Raw genomic sequence first — 21,005 nt, forward strand, 5'->3', positions numbered from 1 at the left:
ATGGATTAAAGCCGTACACAGCCCGCACCATCGCTTCCGAAATTAACGAAAAATTCATGGAAGCTTTCAGTGTTAGAATTCGCTTAGCTCTGGAGCCGCTGTAGAGCCTGGTCGGTGTATTCAAAATATATGATGAAATTATTCGAATGGAATTTTCCCGTTCGGCGCCTCGATGCACGCTTTATCTGGGCGAACATTAACGAATAAAGAATAAGTAGCAGGTACTCTAGCGCGATCCCATTCGAGGTGAGGTGTTTAATCTAGGAATGGCGGTGACCCTTTTTATCAAATACATTCACACAGCGCAAAATCTGTGGTATATAATGCTGTGTACAGCATAGCCAAACGACGCACGGCCGCTCCATCTGCCATGCCTCCTTCGTGCATGCAAGCCGGCAGCTTCAAAGGGACCTCCTACGAGCGATGCGCAAGCTGAGACACCCGAGCCTAGCGGCGCCATCCAAGAGGACAATCCCCCTCTGACCGTCTGCGCGGCATGACACCGGAAGCGCTTTCTTCTCTCTCCCGCACCCTCTTCCTTGCTCTTGCAATAAACGGAGTCTGCCCAGCAACCGAGTTGAGAGGTCCCTTGCTAACGGGGCTCCCACGCTCCGTACTTAACACACAAAAACAAGCTATGCCCGACTAACAGTAACAGCGTGCACGCTATTGTTATCTTTGTGTTTTGTTGGGTTTAATGGCGCATAAGCAATTAAGGCTATCATGCGCCAAGCTCAAGTTATGTGAATTTTTCTGAAAATTTTTACGAAGATAAAAAAATATCGGTGTAGAAAGCTTACAGTTATTTCTTCCTACCTAGTATTGGGAGACAAACATTGATAAATGCCTAGTATTAAAAGTTTCAAAGGAGGTCGGGTAACCAGATCAGCCGTCCTTGGCTGTGCAAGGACTGGAGCCCCCCCCCCCCTCCAATCAAAAACAAAACTGCAGCCCTTTTCGGGAATGAGAAAGTGGCTGAGGTGCATCAGGCGGAACACTGGGTCATATTTTACATCTTTTTAACGGCACCAACTTCTGTTAAAAACCTAGAAACGCAAGGCATGTCGAAAATTGCGTTTTCACCTAAGAGCAGTGCTGGGTGAAAAGGGATGCATTGGTTACAGTATGGAGAAAAGCGCTCTTTTCTTGGCTTTTCCATTTGCGAGCATGAAAATAAAATGTGATTAACTGTAAGTTCATCTTGTGGGTTTCTCAGTAGGCACAGGCCACTACCCACCGCGGGTTCGAGCTTCGCGCAAGCCAAGGGCCCCGATCAGCCGTCACCACACGCAACAGTTAGGCACAGGCCACTACCCACCGCGGGTTCGAGCTTCGCACCACACGCACCCTGGGGCACCGCTGCGGCGGCGTTCAACCTCTGCAGAGAGGAGAGCGGCTTGCCGCAAGAAACAGGCCTCCAAGTTCACAAAGGAGACGTTTATTGACGCCGTCCTCCAGCGGTACACACACACACACACTCAACAGTCACATCGTCCAGGGGCGCGCTCGGGGCAACAAGAGAATTGCGCGCCGCTAGCACGCCGCTGCAGGAGATTGTCCCCGCGGCAGTGCTGTGATCTCTCTCGTGTCGGCCGTTGGGCCGTTTGCGAGAGAGAGTGGGCAGTCAACGCAAGGTGCGCCTGTCAGAGGTCGTTGGACCCCTGCACAGGCTCGAGCCGCGGCGGATCGAGGACCCACGCTGGCGAGCTCGAGTATGAACTGGTCCGAACGGCAGAGGCCGGCCCGGACGAACAGCAACGTACGCACCTTACGCTGTCTCGGAGGGGGTCTCTCTCCCTGGGCCCCGCTCGGACGGTCGCGCGCCGCGCGACCACCCAAAACGGGCCCTGAATTCCCGCCAAAAGTCACCAATGGCAAAGGCCCTTGGGAAGCCGGGGGCGGAGCTGCGGCCGAATGACAGCGATTAGCCACCAGCCGTCTCTCCGCCACCCGAGGCGGGAGAAAGGGAAAGAGAGCGATGCGGGATATGCCGCGCAGACGCCACGGCGGGAATCTAGCAGGCTTCCCACAATCTCCACATGTAGAAACTGATTTGTCTTTTTTTGTAAGCGGAAAGTTGTGCGTAATGTGTGTGTGGCCTATAGACGCTTTACAGCGCCGTATCATGGGGGCTGCCATCTTTGGTCACGTGAGCACGCCGCCATTGCACGCCTCCTGACTGCTCCGAGCGCGCCTCGTCGCGACGGCTGCCGCGTCTGATGGTTCGGTTCCAACAGGCTGTGTTTCGGCTGATACGGTTGTAAAATAGTGGGAAGGAGACAGTATGGTTTGTCCAAAGATTCGAAGGACACGTGAGAACTCTAATTTGATCTCTTGTGGCCTTGAAAACGGTGTCCGGTTTCATAGCCAGCCGATGGATGGATTTCCTGATACTTGTCTTTGCGTCCGCAGAAGGCTTTGCTGAATGTTTTTTTATTGTTATTATCTTAAACGGCAAGGTTTAATGCTTCTGCGGCAGCGCAGGTCGTTGTAGTATTCTGTACATGCACGCAGACACCGCTCTAAAACGCTCGCATGCACATCGTACGCATTTGTTTGCAGCCTGTTAACGGTGCTTAGGAAACCGAAAATATTTTCTATTGGTTTGTTAAGCACACAAAGGTGACAAAAATAAATAGACACACAAATGTTAACTACCATGCATAGCAGTACCATTCATCAAGCAGCCTTCACAATCTGGCGCGCAATCGTTTCGAAGGATTCCGCGATATAATTGTTATAACGCGCACAGCAACGAAGTTCATAATTATGTCAATCTCCACTCTCGATATGCGGACATGAAAATGCTCGAGGTCTCGTTGGTGGTAAGTAATCAGCTTCTCTCTGAGCGCTGGCCTGGGGGTAACTTTTAGTGGCTGTCTCGCATGGACCGCGAGGAAGTGGCAATCATCCAGCCCAGCAGCCGTAACGCAAATGCTGTATTCCGAATCTGGTCCACGAAAAGCGCTCTACTTGGAGCGAAGTTCAAGAGTAGCACCAAGACGGCATACAATACACGGACGGTAAGCGTTGTCCGTTCGTACGGCTGTGCAGCGCACGATCTACAGTAGCGGCATGTAGGAGCATACGTCGTCCTTCTTTTCCGTACCTGATCTGGCCTCCGGCGCTGCTGTTACTACAATTGCCGAACACCTTAACTTACGAGCAATGGGGCCTCACTACACACGTAGGCGCAACTGCACAGCAACTGAAAGCACGAAGTGACGGTTTCGGTGGCGGAACACTTTGATCATGAAGCAATGTTGCGCACTTACCCTCGCAGATTTTTCAAGATCGTAACCTTTCTTTCTATATTGGCCATCTAGCACTGGCGGACGTGTTTGTCGCGTTCGCCCGTTCGGAAATGATGCATGGCAAACGGGCGCGAACAGGGGCAGTACTTCCTTGTGCAGTTCGGTTCCGTGAGGCTCGCAAACGATCGCATCCTGCACCTTTAACTCTCTGTCGCAATTCTTGCAATCCACAATAAAGCACGTATTTCCTCTGCCTTTCCCCATCTTCGCAGAAAGAACACTTCGGCAGCCACCCGCGATATTTCCATTACTGCATCGAGGCGTACACTCCGGCGACTTACGAGGTCCGTAATGGCGCCGTGTTCCGAGCGCGTCTGTGGCGCCATCTGGTCTCAAACGGAAGAACTGCGCGCTGTAAACGGTCTATACAGAGACGGCAGATAAGGACTTCCTTGGAACGTTTTTGGTGCACAGATGACTTCAATTGGCCCAAAATTGGTTTTATTAGATGTAGTTTGTTATTTATTTAGTTGTTCCAAGCCGACTGCCATTTTTCCCTTCCAATACAATGTAGAAATTTTATGCAATCTTTATTGGGGATATTTACAATTTTAATTTGCTTGCCACCAGCTTGAGCAGCGCGCAAATCTGCTCTTTCGTGGCCTTTTACGCCAACGTGACTAGGTACCCAGCAGAGTCTAATGTTTTGTCCTTTTGCTATGGCTGTTGTAATGTTGTGTATAAGGTCGCCAAGCAGCGGAGTTATTGCATTTCCGGAATGAAGGGCTGTAAGCACACTTATCGAGTCTGTGTAAATAATACTGTTGGAGAGGTTCTCCTTTACTATTTTTTCTATGGCTACACAGATGGCGTAGCATTCGGCAGTGAAGATTGGTGTGCACACTGTGGAAGCCCAATTTCCTTCTACCACTGCGCTTCCAACATACGACTCTGTTTTTGACCCCTCCATCTGTATAATATCCTTTCAAACTACTGTACTTTTCCTTGAGTGTAAGAAATTCTAGCATTATAGCTTCTTCCGGAATTTGTTTTTTGCGAAACTGTGTGAGAGTGCAATCACAGATTTCAGGGAAATTATACCATGGTGGCAGTGGACCTCGCCTTCGAGCAATGCTTGGCAACATGTCTAGTACGCCGAGGTTCTGGCGCATCTCTTCGAATCGCAAGAGCAGTGGCCTGGTAGCTTACGGTTTATTGTTAAAGAGTATTCTAGATGTGCACTTTGTAGCGATGGGATAACAAATATGTGTGTATGGTGAACGGATTTTTAAAATGTAAGAGCATGTGAGCATGGCTCTTCTGACTTTAAGTGATGGCTCATTAGTTTCTACATACAGACTATTTATGGGTGACTTTCTGTATGCACCAGTGGAAAGACGCAAGCCGAAATTATGTACTGGATCCAGTCGCTTAAGGTACGATGGTCTCGCCGATCCATAAACTATGTAACCATAATCTATGGTAGAGCGTACTACAGAGCGATAAATTTGTAACAGACATGTCCTATCGGAGCCCCAGTGTTTCCGTGAGAGTATTATTAGTATTGCCGCGAATATTTGCAGTGTTTGTTCGTTTTTCAAATCTGCCGCGACACCACTTTATCGCTTTGTTTGCGACGCAAGACGCGACTAGATTTATCTCGATTGATCGCAGCCAGGCAGAGCTGATTCTACGTTCCGGAATGTTCTAGTAACTTTGCGCTCTTTATCTCGAATATTCGCTATCAGCTTTAAATTGAGCACGGCCGACAGCGGCGGGCATTCTGTTCGACGACCGCCGAGCACGCTTGTCGCTTCGCCGCCGCCGAGTGATTCAGTCCATTTTGGGTGCAAGTCAGCCCAATAAACAGTTCTTTTAGAAGACCCTTTCGTCCGTCTTCATTGCTGCTTCGACTGCCGTCACCACTACGTGACAGTATATTCAAGTGTGAAGGGCCGCATACGGGAGGCCCAGGCATTGCTGAAAAGAACTAGCCCGACCACCAGTGCCCAAGACATTTTGCCTGCCTTCAAATTTATCGACCCAGACATGGCGAAGACGGTGGTGGGGAATGCAGAAGACAGAGGCTGCGCGCGGTGCCCAACGCAACCGCAGTTTTCCCTGCGGTTTGTGCGGTGCTCCACCCCCCCCCCCCCACAGACGTGTTCGTTTGTGTGTGCAGGCTGACAGGCGACCTTACTAGCAGCGGGCACGAGGTGGCAGAGGAGGTCGGCGGCTGGCATCAGACGGGCTGACAGCAGAGGAGGCGAGACTGACTCCAGAGAAGCGTTGACCTCCGAGGGACACCTGATCCCCTTCCACCCATCCCCAACGAGGCCATCGGCCTTCCCGTCGTAACGGCTGCGGGTTCTTAGAAGTTTGGCGGGTGCCCTTGGTCGGCTGCATGAGCAGCGACGACGAAAAACCGCTGGGTGAAGATTACCCAGAGAGAGAGAAAAAGGGAATCTTCGGAGAGACGTGGCGGGGGGGCAGCGGAGACAAAGGAAAGGAGTCAAGCGGAGACGGCCGAGGCGAACAGACGCAAGATCGCGCTGGTCCATAGCGAGGCCGGATCTCAGCGTCCGCAGCAAACTGACCGCAAGCCGAAACGCCCAAGAGTCATATGGCCTCGACCCGTCACAGCACCGCCAGCCGAGATGCCGGGAAGAGAGACAGACCACGGGAGAGCCGAAGCAGCCGCGGCCCGCCGACGCGAGACGATTGGATCCGAGTAGAGACCCGATCTGCCGGACCGACAACCAGAGGCTCCTGAAAGCCAGCGGTGAGCGGACCACCACTTTCGCCTTCAGGCAGAGAGGAATAAATATTGTTTTGCCGGGTTACCGCCTTGTTGGCTCAATTCTCGCTTCAGCAGGACCCGTAGATAGCAACAAATTAGGTTGCTTTGTGACTGACCCCCCCCCCCCCCCCCCGCCCCGAAAGGCGGGAATGTCACACACGGATTTATAAGCTTTCTCTTTGAGGGTGTTAATGTGGGGCAGGAATGTTTTTTATCCAAAGTTATTCCCAAAAATTTGTGCTCGACTTTTACTGGTTTCGTGACTTCATGTAAATAAAGGGTGGGATCAGTGTACAGTCCTCTTTTCAGCGAGAACAGAACAGCTATGACTTTTGCGTGGAAAACTTGAAACCATTTTTTTCTGCCCATGTCGTCAGTTTGTTTACTGTCAGTTGTATTTGTCTCTTGCATGTTGCTATGTTTGAGGATGTGCAGGCTATTTGGAGGTCGTCGACGTAGAGTGAATACTTGACTCTGGGATTATTTTAGCTATGGAATTCATTTTTATAATAAAGAGGGTTGTGTTTAATACACACCCCTGAGGTACTCCATTTTCTTGAATGAATGTTCTTGAGAGCGTTAAGCCTAGACGTACGTGGAAAGAACGGTTTGAAAGGAAGTCATTGAGGTAGTTTAACATCCTACCGCGGATACCTAGGTCGCGGAGGATCCCGAACCTCCAAGTTGTGTCATATGCTTTCTCCATGTCGAAGAAGATGGCAAGACAGTCCTGTTTGTGTATAAATGCTTCTCTAGTTGTGTTTTCGAGACGAACAAGATGGTCTGCTGTTGAGCATGCCTTTTTAAAACCGCATTGATGAACATTGAGAAGTTAGCGGGATTCAAGGACAAATGTTAGTCTTATATTTAGGACACTTTCGAAAGATTTTGCGAGACAGCTTGTAAGTGCTATTGGTCTATAGCTATCAGGGGAAGTTGGTTTCCCAGGTTTCAGGAAGGGCACTATGATGCCTCTTTTCCACTCCTGAGATATTTTTCCTGCTATGAATATATTGCTAAGAAAGTCAGGACTACGGCAGGCTGGGAAAGATGGGCAGGCATTTGGTAGTGCATCTGGTCGGGTCCTGGACCAGTTTTTTTTGCCGGCAGACTGTACTCTATTTCTTGGAGAGTAATTGTATTCTTGGCTTGCACCTTCACTTGTTGGAAGTCTGTTTTTCAGCTATATTTTTTGTATTTCAGGAATGACTGCATATAGTGAGACGAACTGGAAACTGCAGCGAAGTGTTCCCCCAAAATATCTGCCTGTTCTTTTGTGCCTGTTTTTGTGCAGGTGTTGTCAAGAAAGGAATTGTGAAAGGTAAAAAGGTGCCGTTTAAATTTCGAACCTGTTCCCACATTTTTTTTATGTCATTTGACAGTTTATAGAAGTAACATAACTTTGCCATGAGGTTTTCTCTGCACTGCGACGGACGTATCTAGCTTTGGCTCTTGCTTTTTTAAAAGGTACGGGGTTCTCTTATGTTGGGTACCTACGAAATTCACCCCAAGCTCTGTTTTGTAGTTTCTTGGCTTCCTTGCAGTCTTTTGTCCACCACACTTTGTGGTTTTGTCGCACCACTCCTGAAGACTGAGGATGTGGGGTTGACTTGGGGAGATAAGTTCTCCCAACTCAATCGCGGCTGACACGGTTCAAAGCCGCCCGGACCCGCCCCGTGATCGCGTACGCTACCGAGCGCTCGCCGACCACGGCGAGCCTTGCTCTGAGGGAACAAAGGAACGACGCACTGGCTGACACAAACAGGCATTTACTGCTACAGCAACAATAACGCCAGCTAGCAACAAGGTACGCTAATGAATCAAGGTCGTCCGAATCACCAGCAAGGTTCCGAGCGAATGTTCGCCCGCGCTAGGGCAAGGGATATATACTCCGAAGGCCGGACGGGACGAGTACGGGAGCCTGTCTCCCCGTCGCTTCCTCGCCCCTCCGGCGAAGAGCGGAGCCGCGAGCGACACGTCCCCTCCCAGCCGAAGACCCATCTCCCGCGCGCGGGCTTCAGCAATTGCCAGTTAATGTAACTGACAAGGAAATGCGTTCATCCTCGAGGTGAGACTGCTGCTGCACGGTGCCTCGCGGGAAAGCAAACACAGGGGGCTGCAGGGCAAGTCCCTACATCCCCCCAACCTTAAATAGACCCACGCGCCTGAAAGTACATGCTATGGAGGAGTCTCCTGGTCCTCATGTCCTTGAGGCATGTCTTGCAGCGGAGGTCACGCCGACAGCGTCCACGCAGACTTCCGCGGTGTTCCGAAGGCGGCGTGAAGATCTCCGCTGGGACGACTCGCATGGCCCGCGGACTACCGTGTCCGCAGGCCCGCGAATAGAAGGCCGGTGGGAAAACTGCAGGCCAGGATTCTGCAGTAGTCGCCAGGGCAGCAGCAGCCGGATGTGACTGCTGACTGGTCTCGCCATAGCTGCCCCGGATGGATGCGGCGAACAGGATACAGGTCGCTCCATCGCAGCAGGTGGCAGCGAGACGATGTGTACCGGACAGCAAGCCTGGGCGGCTCCACCGCATCTGCAAAATTGCCGAAACGCTCTCGGCGTGCCTTTAACGTAGGTCACGGGAGGGGAAACGGCATCCGCAAGGGCCTCGTGGCACAATGCCTAACTCGCTAGCAAAATGTGTCGGCGGCTGTGAAAACGCAAAGTTCGAGTGAACAAAGCCCTTTCCTGAGTTGAACGAGACTGCTCAGTTCGTGCGAGGTTAAAAAAAAACGGACGGGCAGCAAAGTGCGCCCCCTCTCAACAACACGGTCCGGTGGTCGTGTCTCTTCTGACGTGGTGCAGGCAGCTCCGAAAAGCCTCAGGCCTAACTACCACTCCGACAACGACCGTGAACACAACAAAGACCCGAAACGGGTTACGTGCGCGCAGCCGCAAGGAGACATCAGCTTTTTGGGGTGGTCCTACCCCACTCACTGCACAAAGCAGCTTCTGAGCGGTCGGCGCCCACCGTATCGGACGGTGTCGGAGCGCCCGGTGCCGAGCTGCAATACCAGCGAGCTCGTAGCGGCACCCGTGGCCCCAGGCCACCCGGCTCCCGGAGCCGCGACTCCCAGAGTCGAAGAAGAGACAGTAGAGAAAATATATACAGAAACTCGGACCACCCACGCGGCTTCCGTACTCACTCGCTCCGGGCTCCGCAACTCCGCGGGCGCTAGGCCTCGCGCTCCCTCGATGCGGGCCCAGTGATTCTCGCGAAGAAACTCCAGGGAAAAATGTGCTTAGCATGTCGAAAAGTTCAAACATGCTGCAGCGCAATACACCTCGCACTCAAGAAAGCATGCCGCAGGTCCTAGCGATCAAAATTCACTCTAGGCCTAGCACTTGTAAAGTCCGGACAAAGAGCGTTCCTCGAACCGAACCGACAGTCGTCCAATGTTCCAAGAGCGGGCCCCACGTTGGGCGCCAGATGTGGTGTTGACTTGAGGAGATAAGTACGTTCTCCCCACTCAATCGCGGCTGACAAGGTCCAAAGCCGCCCGGACCCCACCCCGTGATCGCGTACGCTACCGAGCGCTCGCCGACCACGGCGAGTCTTGCTCTGTGGGTACAAAGGAACGACACACTGGCTGACACAAACAGGCATTTACTGCTACAGCAACAATAACGCCAGCTAGCAACAAGGTACGCTAATGAATCAAGGTCGTCCGACTCACCAGCAAGGTTCCGAGCGAATGTTCGCCCGCGCTAGGGCAAGGGATATATACTCCGAAGGCCGGACGGGACGAGTACGGGAGCCTGTCTCCCCGTCGCTTCCTCGCCCCTCCGGCGAAGAACGGAGCCGCGAGCGACACGTCCGCTCGCGCCGACGATCCCAGCCGAAGACCCATCTCCCGCGCGCGGGCTTCAGCAGTCTCCCGCGCAGTGACGCTGGCGCCCTCTCTTGCCAGTTAATGTAACTTACAAGGGAATGCGCTCATCCTCAAGGTGAGACTGCTGCTGCACGGTGCCTCGCGGGAAAGAAAACACAGGGGGCTGCAGGGCAGGTCCCCACAAGAAATAGCTAAATGTGCGGCAGTTAATATGCAATTCGTGGACTTTTCATTTATTTGATCAATGCTCAGATTTTCTAAAACATTTTTTTTCCAATATGGCTTCTTCCCTAAAAAGCTCCCAGTCTGCCAAATGAAGTTTCCAATGACGCGTCCTTGTTGGGATGATTTCTGGTAGGAATGTTAAACTGATTAAAACAGGGAGATGATCGCTGCCATATGGGTTGTCAATGACATCTAATTTAAAATCGTTAAAAAGACAAGGGGAGCAAAAAGATAAATCTAGGCAGCTCATTTTCCCACTCCTTGTAGAACAGTAAGTGTGTTTGCCCATGTTCAGCAGGCATACATTGCTGCAGAGAATAAAATCTTCCAGAATTCTACCTCTGACGTCCGCATGTTCACTTCCCCAAAAGGAGGAATGAGCATTAAAATCCCCAACAGAAAGAAACGGCTCCGGTATTTGTATTACAAGAGTTTCTAAATCGTGAAGTGTGACTGTTAGGTGAGGTTCAATGTATATGGAGCATATTGTTATGGTTTCAAATTCGAGGACGGTCACAGCAACTGCCTCTTATGGGGTTTTTAGGTCAATTTTCTGAGTAGCAACGCTGCCCTGGACCAGAATAGCAGCGCCTCCAGAGAGACTGCTTGAGTTCTGTCGGTCACAGCGAAAGACTTGATACTTTTTAAGAATTTTTTTCTGTGGTCCTAGGTAGGTTAGTCTCCTGGAGACACATTGCTACTGGGAAGAATGAATTTAAAATATCTCTTACGTCTGTGGAGTTGTGTAAAAGTCCACGGCAGTTCCAGTGAACTAGAAATTCCATGATTATAGACTAGATAGGGATAAGGCTTAAAAACTAGGTTGGTGGGTCTTTTGGACGTTATTGGGCTTTTATCCCTTGGTTCGCTCGATAGAGCTTTGCCGCCGCTGCAGCGGAGGCGAGGGAGTTGTGTCCCCTTCGATACGCTGTACGGGTGTGCTGAATGCACGGTTGTCTTCGTCTTGGGCCTCTCCGTATAGGGGGGGGGGGCGGCTGACCTGGAGGTCCGCGCGGCCTGTTTTGTGGGTAGTGGCGCAGAACTAGCTGCGGCCGCCGGGGGCACGGATGGCCCTGCTGCAGGCTCAGTGTGTGTGAGCTGTGCAGGAGTCGAAGATCGCTGTAATGCTGTGCCTTGTTGCACCACAGCAGAGTAGGTTGGGTTTTGTCCCAACGAGAGTCGTTTCCGCGCTTCTTTGAACAATATCTTTTCGTTGACTGTTAGTGTTACTATTTCCTTTTTTTTTCCAGGCTGGGCATGACCGTGAGTAAGCCGCATGACTGCTCTCACAGTTTGCGCAAAAGTGGGGCTCAACATAACAGTTTTCAGCGGAAGGGTCGTGTGAAGCACATTTGGCGCAGGCCTGTCTGACCCGGCAGCTCTGCGAACCGTGGCCGTACCTCTGGAATTTGTAGCATCGGCGTGGATTGGGTATGTATGGCCTGAAGTATCGGGAAGTATACTAGATGCAAACGTGAGGACAATGTGTTTAGTTGGTGTTTCCGTGTTATCACGTCTTATTTTGATCCTATAGACATTGGTAACATTTTGGTCTTTCAATCCTTCCAGTAGTTCAGTCTCAGGTATTTCAGGTCACCATCGGAAATTACTCCACGAACAGTGTTGAGTGATCTGTGTGGGCTGATTGTTAGAGGAAGTTCTCCGAATTATGTAACATCTGAGAGTTTCTCGTGTTGATGCTTGTACAGAATTTCCAGAAGCAGGTTTCCACTAGCCAACTTTTTGATTTTGTAACCTTGCCCTATGGCGTCAGTTAGGGTTCTTAAAACAAGGAAAAGTGACAAGTCGAGCGGTTTTTTCAGGGTCTTCGCTATGTACTACATAGTAGCGCGGGAAATTTGTCTTGCTGCCAAAGAATTGAGCAGTCACTTCAGTGCGCCCTCTTTTTAGAGGACGATCAGCGGAAAGTAAGAATTAAATGAGCCATCAAATATCTTTGTAGTTCGGTCGCAGTTCTAGCCACCCACCATGAAGCCCAACTAGGGGGCAGGACAGGAACTTGCAAGCGAGTCGTGCCCACGCCAGCTATACACAACTATAACCAGATCTGACGAAACCCAGCTAGTTCGCCACACGACGTTAACCCTAAGCCGCCTATGAAATATGTAAGAAAAACGAGAAGAGAGGAGGAGACAGGAGAGCTATGAGAAAGAAGAAAGTAAAAGATGGAAAGGAGGACAGGAAAAGGCGACTGCCGATTTCCCCCGATCGGGTCAGGCCGGAGGCGCCGTCTACAAGAAGCTGGGGCCAAAATGGTGTGCTGCCTCCGCCGAGGGGCCTTAAAGGTCCAAACGCTCGGCATGGGCCCAACCACCAGGAACCCCTTTTCTCCGGACACGGCGATGCCACGCACGGCTAGGCGCGGGTGCTCGGGCCCGTGGTGATGCACTGTTCACCATCATCCCCTGCAGGGATGTCCCTGCAGATGCTCGGGAACCCGTGGTGTCGCCACTCACCAACGCCTGTGAGCTCCAGACGGCCCCCTGCGGGGCGCTATTGTTATCTTGTGGGGATAATAAAAACGCAAGCATATATAGTAGCACGTCAGTCAAAGCTGCCACTTAAGACTGCGAATTCTTCCAATGGTTAATATAACGTGAAAAGCGGGCTGGAGACCACTTGAAATGCTTTAACGAAGGCCACTTCCGAACAGTCTCTTAACAATGCGTCATCGTGTCTAGTAAACGTATTATCAAATTTTAGCACCCTTCACAACTGACCAGATGAATTTTCGTTAAACGTTAAATTAGTTCGGGCAGGCTCCATCCCACGTCGAAGAGAGTACCACTAGATGTGTTAAATGTGACGGTACAGCTTTCGGTCATGTTCGATTTGTCTAGCTTCATTTTCTCACATCAGTTTATCACTACGTCTGCCCAACAAAATATGCAGTGATTTCTTCTGGAATCTGGCCGGTTATAGTGAAGATATACTAGAAAACAAACGCAAGATAAGTTTGGATCTGGCAGGCTGTTTTTTAATCACGATTGCTAGTGAAGTGTGATGAGCAGAAAAAATGACATCATTAAAACCGTTCGATAACACGAACATTTCATTAAAAAAATGATTATGGACTTCCGTCAATATTACTTTAAACGACCTCGTTTAACAGACTCCCGAATGCTGCGAAATGTCGAAAAGGTCTCTGCGGGATGGGCCATCCCGTCGGCAACTACACTTGCCTTGTCCATTTTCCGGGGTCGTAGAAACCTGTCGGCTACTCGTTCCCATCGGAGGCTTGAAGTTTGCCTACGTTCGTGGTTGTATAGGGACAGTTCTCCTGCAAGAAGCACACCGGCACGGAAAGCCGAGTTGGTGTGGTTGTCTCGTACGCATTGAAGCTCTTTGCGGCGTGTTTTCAGAGCTGCGGGCAGGACGGGCTTCGCTCCATCTAGAAACTCCTCGGGGATGCCACGTAGGACCACAGTGCCCTCGGCACCCCCGTGAAACGACGTCTCTCTGCGATGTTGTTCAGCAGCACAGAAAGTGAGAAGAAGTCGTTGCTACAGGCGCTTCGTGAACCTCCTTGGAGCCGTCAATCAACACTGCATTCGGAGCGGCCACCGGTCATTGAAGCGGAGAAAAATTGCCAAGGAGACGCATTCGGGCGCTGAAAGCAGAATCGGGATCATGGGTAAACACGTCCAGAATTTCTGGAGAGTTCTCATAAAACAATGCCCGAAGAGCAACAAGGAGGCGGCTTTGAAGGGCTAGTCCTACTGAGTGAATATCTATCAAAGGTACACCAGGCCGCAGGACCACGTACGCCACACTGCGCTCCACAGGTGAGGATGTCAGTTCTGGAACGAGCATGCAGCAGTGAACTGCACCGTCAACCTCGATCTGCGCGAGTGCCACGTCGTGGTCTGGATACCTCAAAGTAAGCGCCATGCCCTGCAGCAGCGAAAAACAGCCATTCAACTCCGTCGCTGCTCCGATACGGTAGTGTCCAGCAGTGCACGCGTCGTCGCGGTATCATCCAGCAGTAGAGCCACGCTACGTACAGCATGCGACGCGCTTCGGGGTAGGCCGTCTGCACGGCATGGCAGATCACATTGTGTACGTGCTTGGAAGGCACACTTTGCAGTGGAAGAAGCCAGGCTAGGTTCATGTCATCCAGACGTTGTAGTTCTGCTGGTGTCAGCTCGAAGAGGGTCCAACGAAGTCCTACCAAGTCGCCGGTGGTGAAAGGCGAGGCGATAGATGGAAGCAAACCACCGGCGCCTTCTATATGCGCATTCCTGTCAGTGGCGTTTAGAGCAAAGAAATAACGATTATTCCATCCACGATTTTCGGCAAATCGTCGAGAATGGCGATAAAATAAAAAAGAGCGTTCCTCTTGATAAGGCCACAAGTATGCGCCTAAAACAGTGCGATTCGCATACGCCCCACTAACACAGAGTGAGAAAGGGGACTGCGTGTGTCGATGGTCCTTTTTGCCTAAGGAATTAAGGCTGCGAATCAGAAAGTAATCTTGGAACAGTAAGCGAAAAAAAGCGCGTGTTGACGTAATCAAGGAAGCGCACCATCCATGGCATGCCACCTTTTGCTACCTGTAATCAGTTTCAAAAGTGCCCAAGCTTGAAAGGTGACTTCCTTCTTTGCGGAAATATAAGTTCAGAATGATTATCAGTCCGCACTTTCGGGTTCATACGCTAATACGTCATTTCTTGCAGCGCATTGCACGTGTCCGACCCTGTTTATAACTATTTTTATGCTGTGAAGCGCATTTCTTGCCCTCGCCAGATTTATCGGCAGCGCACGCAGGCGTTTTATGCACTAGAACGTCCGCACTCGAATAAAACTTCGCATGAAGTTTTATTCGATCTCAAGCGTGACACAGAGGCTCGTTTAGACTAGACCACGGTGCACATCGTCTCCGTCACCTGCAATGACGCTTTTTGCGGTAGTTCTCGCTGTTTATTTATTTATTTGTTTATTTATGTTTTTATTTGTTTAATGATATATTTATTTTGCTTTCGAGGATAAACGCAGCGTCGGGAGCCGAAAATCGCAGGATATGAACAAGGGCTTTGCCCTCGCTTGCCTCACACCACGGGGCTTTCACGAGCAAGGGGATTAACCACGGTTCAAGCGGACTATGAGTAACGTCATCACAAAAAGTAAAACACGAAAGCGATAGGCTTTATGCAAACGTAAATTTAGTTAAATACATACTCGACAGAGTGCACATTCAAATCACAATCACAAATAAACTCGCGATAAAGCTCGAGAAACTTGAAAGCTATAGAGCAGAAATAAGATTTCGAGAAGTCAACCAATCGACACAGTTCTAGAAAAGGAGTTTAGCGCGTACGTCTCTACATGACTTCAAATAGCACGCAGGCTGCAGAAGGAAAGCGCTGTTCCGAAAACCCCCATAAACGACAAATTTGCGCTATAAATTGTGCACCGCTCTGGCGAAGATACGGCAGGGGATGCAACGCGCGTCTTCTCAGGCCAGCGTTTCTTTTTTTGTTTCATTTCTTTTCTTCTTTTACGGCGGCTGTCGCGCGTGTGCCGTATGGCAAGCACGATGCGGCGTGGGATTGGTGGGTATAAATACCACGACGACGCGAGACTGCGCAATTTTTCTCCCGTCGGTCGACATGGAGGCAGGCGATCCGCTGGACTGTTGCTCTTGCGTTGGGATGGAAACGTGTCGTCCGCGCGGGTGCTACTTGTTATTTTGTTCTGGCGCAATTACTAGCCATATTTTTTATAGCACCACCGCAAAATTTCGGTGCCTGAGCATCGACGCCCATTGCCAAAGGGTGGGCGTACAGTCATGACAGGACTGCGCTTTTTGACTGTGTCGCCATAAAACCAGACTCCGGCATGGTGTTAAAGGGACTGTGCAATAAATTAATTGAGATTGCGTAAAGCAGACGAGAGATAGGCATTTCATCACTCGTCGCCCCAACGCAAGAATTTTTGAGCTAGCATCAATAACAACGAATATATAGACGATTAAAAATTACGCTCCTCCTCTCCCCCCTCAACTCGTACACGCGGGGCACCAGACAAAACTAAAGAAAACAGCTCTGTGACTCGGCCCCGCCCATGAATACGTCACCCGCTGACGTTTCTTTTGCAACTTCCGGTTGTCGCTCCAAGCCATTACCCCCTGAACAGCTAAAGCTAAAGCTGTTCAGGGGGTAATGTCCCAGCACCCCAGCAGCAGCGTCGGCGGCGTGATTGCAGCGCGCGTCGAGTTTCTTTGCTTGTCGTCTGCTGTAGTCAGCAGTACTGGACCTTGACCTCGAGGCGCGACTGCTCGCTCTTACAGCCGTGATGAGCATAGCTCTATGCGTTCACTTCGTACCGGCTGAACGCCAGCGACGAGAGTAGCGACTCGGCGAGCCACTGCGGGTGGCTCCGCAACTCCCGACAGAAGGAGGCGGCAGAGGAAAATTGAAACCATATGCGCGAAGGCAATGCCCTGGCTCGCGCTTGCCCGAGAGGGTCGCGCGGCGGCACGAGCAGACGATTTTCACGGCTACCGGAAGTGTGCCCGTGACGTCGTGGCTGCCGTGGCTCCAGCGAATGAGAGCGTGTGGTGGCCTGGGGACGTCATGGGTGCAGTGACGTCTTTTTTCACGATTTTAGTTTCAAAATCGGTCACTGCGAGCACACCAATCGGCCCGCGAATTAATAAAAAACGTTTTAAAAATTCATAATAAATTGCCGGCTCAGTTCCGAAGACTCATACTTGGTGTGAATGCTTCTTAGCATCATTTCTAAGCATTGAAAACATTTGCAAGCGACTTTTTATTCATTGCATAGCCCCTTTAATGCCGTTTTGCTGAGCCTTGGCATACGGACGCAGCAGGCAGGACAGGTACCGCCTTTTTGCCAAAAGCAACCTGGCTGCATGGTTTTCCGCTCAGTCTTACAGTGGAGCCCTTATGCCACCCCCAGGGTCTAAATCTCTGTAAAGCAAGGCGAACCCTTCTCAACTTTGAAGAGATTTTGATCTTTAGGGAAGCCGTAAGGCCTCCACTAAACGAGTGAGAAGCAAACAATGCAGATTGGTTACTTTCCCAAAGACGGTATCTGTACAGCACGGCTACCTAATTCCTTGTTCTTATAATTATTTCGTGACAGGTAGGGCTCTAAAGCTTTATAGACACTGTCTTCTTTCGTGATCTTCCTTTTATATTCCTTTTTCTGCTGTCAGTCGAACTGGCTTTTTCACGTTGTCTTCCCATAAAGAGCTCTGTTGATTACTTTGAAGACACCTTCAAACAAACAGGGAACGACGCTTCTAATTTGTATTTTTCATTCTATGCTATTCTTTGTTTTTCAGTTGGTATCCGTATAGCAGGAGGTGTAAAGCGATGAGGCATTAACTGATTGGGCAAATATACAAGTGCACAAAATTAGGTGTCATAACATATAAAAACCACAGTGCAAGTGATATGACATATTAAAATTGCTAGCCTTGACTGCCCAGGCTGAGAAAGTAAGGGACTTCAGCGCTGAATTTCGCTCCTTGCAAGCGTCCAGAAACTGAACCATAATCTTGCGAAAATACAGGCGAATATTGCGGACATCAGCATCAGCGTGATGCACTGCCATGCGCATTCGCCACATGCTACGCAGCGCGATCAGCATAACAGCACAAGACGGCATGTCATCGTCTTTGGGCGCCAGTAAAAATAGAACTCCTTGGGAATATAGCGGGAACTACAAAAGTATTTGTGCTCGGCGAGATTAGTGCTGAAAAAGATGGTCAAAGGTGTATGATTCGAGAGCTAGCAAGCGTCTTCAGAATCCGGAATGCGACACGGGTACGACGTCGGAGCATAGAGAGATAAGTATGCTTGGTTAGCTAGCCGAGGCGGCAACTCAAGTGACTGTGGGCGTATGTGTGTTAATCTGTGTGCGCGCGTGTTCGACTCAAACGATATCGTATAGATAGCCACATATCCATCCGTTACCGCCTCGGCTAACAAACTTGAGATGGCATGGGCTAGCTTAGATAGCACACTCGCGTGCATCGTACTCTCCCCCCATTAACAGTTTATTCGAACTGCGCAAGCAGCAATTCAAATCCAGTGCACTGGCATTCCGCCACGTGTTCCCTCCATTTCTATTCGTCTCACCAAGTAGTTAACTCTTCATGCACCAGAGGGCTAGCTCTACGAGTGGAACTCAAACATGAAGGCTCCGTGCGCCAGTAAGTGATCAGCGTTGTTTAAGAGAATTTTATTTTTTCCGAAAATTTCTATAGTGCTAAGGACTCGTTACACAAGTGGTCTGGTTTCCAAGGGCGTCACAAGGACCCATCATTGTACAGCTATCACATATATGCCCATGACATTTCAGTGAACAATTCGTGGTTTCTACACGAGCTGGCTGAAAGCAGCTTCATTATGCGCTTAAGTGGAATACAAGGAAGGAAAAAATAAGCAACACTCGCCAAACTTCCTAATACGGAAGGATGGGCGTGGACACACCTCTACCCCTAACAACAATGAACCTTGTTGACCAGCGGAGGAGGAAGGCCTCCTCACCCAACACGACGAGTTCTTCATTCAAGTGTTTCAGCATCAAAGTTCTAAGGCGGTACAGTAAAGGGAACATTACTTTCTGCGGGCGTTCCCGCTAGACAGCAAGTCCCCTCTTTTTCCGGAGTACATAAGCACCCACACACATTATTAATTCAACAAAGAAATCGCGACTGCGACTCTGCCACCGCATGCGCACCTGGAACATGCGCGCTACCAAGCGCCAGAAATTGCGCGCGACTGGGCATTCAAAAACGGCATGGTTCAGAGTTTCAGTTCGACCGCATTGCGGACATGAAACGAATGGCTCCACGCCCCACGCCGCAAGGCGTTTAGCTGCGGGTAACGCTTCCCATTCGCGAAGCCAGGTAAACTTGGATACATCAGCGGGTAGAGAGGCAAAGATTCGTTTCCGCCTTTTGCGCACTTTCCTGCGCTGCTCTACATTCAGGGTGCGAAACGCAACATATTCGCAAGTTTCACTCGCGGACAATTCTTTCAAATCACAATCAGGAAGTGTACCTTCAAGAAACTGTAAGGATCTCACGACATATGTATAGAGAGCTGGCGACTTTTCAGCCGCAGGGCCTTTTCAATTTGATAACTCAAAGAAGCGACGCGATGTTCCCCATCAAATATGCGGTGAGTGCTCTTCCTCGCTACGCTGTGTCTGAGATAAGGTCCCACATGACCCTTAAGGCCAATGCACCGCACATAACTTCAAGATCCTTGATGCTGAAGCCACCCATCTCGATGGGCAGGCGGACAAAAACTCTTGCAACGCTCTCTGCGTGTCCACTCCAGAATAAAGATCCACACGCTGTGGCCAGCCTCTGGAGGACGCGGCGAGGAGGGTGCGCTATTTTTGCAACGTAGAATAAGGAAGCTATTACGCTTGTTCTGATAAGGTAAGCTCGTTCGGAGAAAGGGAGGTCGAAGGATTTCGCGACTTCGATTCGCTGATCAGCCTTGCGTTTTATTTCATTCCAGGTGGCTCGGGCAACTTCACCGCAGGCGGGGAACGTGACACCAAAGACTTTTACGCCACCTACCCATTGGACACCATCGGGAAATCGATCATTAAAAGATCCAAAGCGTAACGCCTGGCTTTTAGCAGGATTGATACGTGCACCTTACAGGCAACTGTAAGTGTGAAAGAGCCTCAGAAATGCTCTATAGCTGTCAATGTTTCTAATAAGCAGAGAAATATCATCAGCATAAGCTGCTACTTTAAGCTCGCCCAAGCCTGGGAGAGGAAAGCCCCGTATCGACTTGCAACTTTGAATTTGTTGCAACAGCGGTTCTATTCAAAGGACGAAAAGAATTTATGACAGTGGGCAGCCCTGGCGTATTCAACGGCTGACTTGAATGGGGTTGGTTATCTGATCGATGACTGCGAGGCTTGCTGCTAAGTCGGTGTACAACAATCTCAAGACGTCTATTAATATTCACATTCTACTAGGTCACATAGCGCTGCAACAGAATCAAATCACGCCTACGCACTGCCAGTACTTAATTAAGGAGAACACGCGCATCTGTGCCACCCTGGTTGCACGTCAAGACATTCTTTTCGTTTCTCGCGGCTCGCGCAGATAGGCCAGTGGCGGAACTGATCCCAAGGATCCGTTGCGCCAATCTTTTAATTTGCGGAAACTGAGGGCACACAAATACACATTTACGACAGTGCATCGCGGACGTGGATCGATCAAGCCGACGAGCGAAGACTGAAATTGGTTAGGACGAAAGGTGACTCTCGGTGGACACTTACAATGCGCCGTCAAAAAAAGAAATTTAGGAGGGAGCTAGGGAAGTTACATCGGCGAGGAGAAAGAGAGAGGATGAATGGCTGAAATAACTCCGTTATTACTGTGGCTGCAGTCGAGCGGGAGGTGCTTACCACGCAGATGGCCAAAGCTATTTTTGGTGTGTAGTTACTTCTAGCCGCAACCATGGATTTCGCCGATGGCAGCCAGAAACCTGGGCCGGGTGGTCTAAAACCTCTCTCGCGTGTGTTGTGTGTTTGTTGTGTTTTAAAGCCCATAGGCAACTAAGGCCGTCATGCGCCAAGGCCGGCGCACCACGAATGTCGACTAAAAGCTGGGAAAAAACTTGGTTTTTGAGGAAAGGAAATGGCGCAGTAACTATCTCACATACCTCGGCGGACTACCGAACCGCGCCGTAAGGAAACTGGATAAAGGAGGGATTGAACGACGAACGGAAGAAGGAGGTGCCGTAGTGGCGGTCTTAATAATTGGTTTTTGGGGAAAGGAAATGGCGCAGTATCTGTCTCATATATCTTTGGACACCTGAACCGCGCCGTAAGGGAAGGGATAAAGGAGGGAGTGAAAGAAG

At 50.3% G+C, this 21,005-nt stretch overlaps 1 protein-coding gene and 1 long non-coding RNA gene across 2 annotated transcripts in view; both read left to right on the plus strand.

Moving 5' to 3' along the window:
* The window catches only part of LOC144113185 (protein regulator of cytokinesis 1-like), a 290,994-nt gene that overhangs the window by 58,376 nt on the left and 211,613 nt on the right, over positions 1–21,005 (plus strand). The gene's annotated exons all lie outside the window — the stretch shown is intronic.
* LOC144133701 (uncharacterized) lies at positions 5,445–19,805 on the plus strand. The gene is made up of 3 exons (XR_013315095.1): positions 5,445–6,036; positions 11,370–11,550; positions 19,644–19,805. It is a non-coding gene; the product is annotated as an uncharacterized LOC144133701 (long non-coding RNA).

The sequence above is a fragment of the Amblyomma americanum genome, chromosome 1, assembly GCF_052857255.1.
Source record: "Amblyomma americanum isolate KBUSLIRL-KWMA chromosome 1, ASM5285725v1, whole genome shotgun sequence".
In the NCBI taxonomy this organism is placed as follows: domain Eukaryota; kingdom Metazoa; phylum Arthropoda; class Arachnida; order Ixodida; family Ixodidae; genus Amblyomma; species Amblyomma americanum.